The sequence below is a fragment of the Bos mutus genome, chromosome 16 (assembly GCF_027580195.1).
Source record: "Bos mutus isolate GX-2022 chromosome 16, NWIPB_WYAK_1.1, whole genome shotgun sequence".
Lineage (NCBI taxonomy): Eukaryota > Metazoa > Chordata > Mammalia > Artiodactyla > Bovidae > Bos > Bos mutus.
In genome coordinates, this window is record NC_091632.1 from 42,382,959 (window position 1) to 42,387,611 (window position 4,653).

Consider the following 4,653-nt stretch of genomic DNA (forward strand, 5'->3'; position numbering starts at 1 on the left):
CCCGTGGCATATTAATTACAGATGTGGTATTGTGGCAATTAACACAATTATGGGCTTGCTCTCTCTTCCAGGAGGCCACAATCCACGTGCTTTTGGGCCAAGGAGTTGGGCTGGTATGATGGTGGGAGATTCCCGCTTGGGAGAAGGCCCACCATTATGGGTTGAATGTGTCTCCCCAAAATTCGTATGTTGAAGTCTTAACCCCCAGTACCTCGGAATGTGATCATATGTGAAGATGGGGTCCCAACAGAAGGAACCAACTTAAAATGAAGTCATTGGGGTGGGCACTAATCCAATATGACTGCTATCCTCATAAAAAGGGGAAATTTAGCCACACAGAATGAAGAAGATACGAAGACACCTGGGAGAAGATGGCCAAGGAGAGAGGCCTGGAGCAGCCCTCAGAAGGAGCAGCCCTGCCAACACCTTGATTTCATTTTTATTGGTTTTATGTGTGTGTGTTTTAATATTTATTTATTTGGCTGTGTTTGGTCTTTTTTGCAGCATGCAGGATCTTTAGTTGTACCATATGAACTCTTACTTGCAGCATGTGGGATCTAGTTCCCTGACCAGGGATCGAACCTGGGGCCTCTACGTTTGAGTACAGCATCTTAGCCACTGGACCACCAGAGAAGTCCCCCAGCACCTTGATTCTGGACTTCTAGCTTCCAGAACTGTGAGAAAATGAATTTCTATTGTCACTTACAGTGTTTGTTAAGGCAACCCAAGCAAACTCATAAACCCATCTCTGTCCCAGGCAGAGTTCTCCATGGGAGAAAAGAAAGGCTCAAGGAGGGAATATCAATAATGCTGTCTGTTCTGAAGTCTTGAGAAGGAATCAGTACTGCCCTCCCACCCAGCACCTCTTTCCAGAGTTGTCCATCAGTGTGGCTTCTGTTGTTCTGGCCCCTGAGCCCTTAGTCTCCACAGCACTGCTGTTGGAATTCCTCTGCACCCACCTTTAATTAGTCACCTGTCTGGCATGTCCTGAATGCATCACTTCCTCTCCATTTGCCATCCCCTAGTCTTGATGACACAAGATTACTTACCTTGTAAGGTAAACGGTATATGTTATTTCCCAGGTTAAACCAAGGAATGGTCAGGTATCTGCACAGTACTTTCAGGCTCACAAGGTATTTATCAAAGACCCGCTTCCATTCCATGTTTGCAGCCACCCTATGGGGGTTTGGTATTATCACTCATTTCATAGGTTTCCCTGGTGGGTCAGATGGTAAAGAATCTGCCTGCAGTGCAGGAGACTGGGGTTTGATCCCTGGGTCAGGACGATCTCCTGGAGAAGGGAATGGCAACCCACTCCAATACTCTTGCCTGGAGAATTCCATGGACAGAGGAGTCTGGTTGGTTTCAGTCCATGAGGTTGCAAAGAGTCGGACACAACTGGTCAGCTAACACTTTCACACTTTTACTTTCACAGGTGGGGAAACTGAGGCTTGGAGAAGTCACACACAACCCATAAGCAGCAGGGCTCAGAATTTTAGAGTTCTGTGTTCAGGGACTTTCCTGGTGGCTCAGTAGTAAAGAATTTGCCTGCCAATGCAGGAAACACGGGTTTGATCCCTGGTCCATGAAGATCCCACATGCTGCAGAGCAACTAAGCCCCTGAATCACAACTTTGAGTCTGTGCTCTTAAGTCCAAGAACTGCAACTACTGAAGCCCTCATGCCCTAGAGCCCATGCTCCACAAGAAGCCACTGCAAAGAGAAGCCCGTGCACCACAGCTAGAGAGTAGCCTCTGCTCCCCACAACTAGAGGAAAGGCCACACAGCAATGAAGACCCAGCAGAGCCACAAATAAATAAAATTGTATATGTAAATAAAAGAAGTTCTGTGTTTAGATAGGTGAGGGAAGATCTAAATGAAAAGCTCAATGAAATGGGTGTCTTTATTGCAGGACTTCTCAGGACCTTTAGCATGCTGCAACTCTCCAAAAGAGTACCTACAGCACACAACATTTTCCAGTCTTGTGCTCTTGTGGGACACCTGCTATTCTAGGTAGGGGCTATGTGATACCACAGTGCTGCTCTAGGGTCTCCAAAGGGAAGAAGAAAACTCTGATCTCAAGGGGCAGGTCCCTTTTCTTCCCCCATGGCAGGTTGGCTGAGCACCCAGGGTTGATGTCACCATGGGATTTCTCACCCCTTGGGGTTCAGCCGGCACCAGACCCCAGGGGTGGATGGTTTGTTCCCTATCGTATAGCATCGTTCCCTTTAGGTACCACTGCTGTCCTACGTGTTACTCTGTTGGCCCTCAGTAGCCTGTCTTATCTTGGTCACAGGAAGGGAATGTGGCTAAGGCTTTAGTAACTGTGATTGGTCCAAAGGTGTCATGTGACCCAAGCAGAGCCAATCAGAGACTGCTCTGGGATTGTTTGGAGCACTAAGGATATTGTAGAGGAGACAGTCTCAAAGGAGATGATGAGATCAAAAGGCAAGGTCAAGAAGAAACCAAAATTGATGGACCTAGAAGAGGAGAATCCCCTCAAAAGCACTGAGTCTCCAGTTTTAGCCCCCGAGGCCCTGGTTCTGACAGCAATCACCTTCAGCCTATAAGCTGCCCCAGACATTCCCCAGCGATGAGATCTGGCTGGAGATGGGTTTCTGCTGCCTGCAAGTCGGAAGGTCATGACCGCTGCACATGCCTGAGCCTGGAATTGTTTTACCAGCCCAGACAGGCCCAACAGGGCTGTGAGTTTGGGTGCCACACAGGTGCCAGGGCCCAGCCTCCCTGAAATGTGCCCAGAGGCCTCAGCCAGAGAAACAGACAATGCCCTTCTGTCTGTAGGTTCCACATTTCCTTATTTTAGTTCAGAAAATAGGGTCACTGTAGCTGGGGGTCACAGAGGGCTCAGCAGAGGAGCCATTTCAAGATCAAGGTTATTCATTCATTTAACAAACCATATTGACAGCCCACAATGTGTCAGGTACTAGGGGCACAGCTGTGCAGAAGCCAGATGAGGATCTTGTTCCCACAAGCTTACCTTCTAGTGGGAGGAGTAAGAGATAAACAAAGGAAGAAAATTATAAATAAGGTTATTTCAAATAAGCAAAATAAACAGAAAAATGGGATAGAGGGACTTTCTTGGTAGTCCAGTGGCTAAGACTCCATGTTCCCAATGTAAGGGACTCGGGTTCCATCCCTGGTCAGGGAACTAGATCCCACATGCTGCAACTAAGAGTTTGAGTGCCATAACTAAGACCTGGCACAGCCAAATAAATAAATGGGATTGAGCATGTGAACGTGGAAGTGAAAGTCACTCAGTCCTGTCTGACTCTTTGTGGCCCCATGGGCTATAACAGTCCATGGAATTGTCCAGGCCAGAATACTGGAGTGGATAGCTTTTCCCTTCTCCAGGGGATCTTCTCAACCCAGGGATCAAACCCAGGTCTCCCACATTGCAGGCAGATTCTTTACCAGCTGAGTCACAAAGAAAGCTCAAGAATACTGGAGTGGGTAGCCTATCCCTTCTCCAGCGAATCTTCCTGACCCAGGAATTGAACCAGGGTCTCCTGCACTGCAGGCAGATTCTTTACCAATTGAGCTATTAGGGAAGGCCTGGGATATAGCATGTCAGAGAGCAAATTAAGGTAGTTAGTGAAGACCCCATGTTATGGTTTGAATGTTTATGCCTCCCCCTTCCCAAATTCATATGGTACAATCCTATATACCAACTTGAAGGTGTTAGGAGGTGGGGCCTTAGGGAAGTGATTAGATCATGAAGGTAGAGCCCTTATGATTGGGATTAGTGCTCTTATAAAAGAGATCCCATAGAGCTCCCTGGCTCCTTCCACTGTACAGTAAGAAGCTGGCAGTCTGCACCCCAGGAAAAGTCACCAGAACCTGATCAGGCTAGCACCCTGATCTTGGACTGCCAGCCTCCAGAACTTTGAGGAATACATTGCTGCTGTTTATAAGTCACCCAGTATGTGATATTTTGTTATAGCAGCCTGAACAGACTAAGATGGGGGGTGACATTTGAGCTGACATCTGAAAATTGAGGATCAGCCATGTGTGAGAGAATTGTAGGCAGAAGGAAGAGCCCTGAGCTGGGGGCAGGCTCAGGCTGGCTGAGGATGAACGGAGCCAGGGGCTGGTTTCGGAGGGCAGGGGAGAGGGGCAGGAGATGAGGTCAGAGGTTAGCAGGAGCCAGGTCACCAGGTTCTTGGGCTGCCCCTGACAGGGAGCAGAGATTTTATCCTGCATACAAATGGCAGCCATCCTTGCAGGGTCCCGGGTGGGAACATGGGCAGCAGTTTCCTCAGGTCCCAGAAAAGCAAACGGCTCCAGACATAAGCTTTCGGGGGAGCCCAAGTGTAAGTGAAACAGAGTGGAGCAGAGACTTCCCTGACGCAACAAGAGTCAGAATGCCCCTCGCCCTCAAAGGCTTGGGATCTCTGGTGCTACCTAGTGGTCCAGAGAGGTTGGGTAACGCTGCAGAAGCAAACAGGCCCAAGACCCTCAGGGCACAAAACAACACACTTCCTCACTGGTGGACTAGTGAGGGCTCTGCCAGGACCCAGGCTGGTAGACCAGATGCCTCTGGAACATTACCAAGCAGTTCTTCTTCTTTTTTTTAATATTATTTTTGGTTGTGCTCGGCCTTCATTGCTGCCCATGGGCTGTCTCAAGTTGTGGA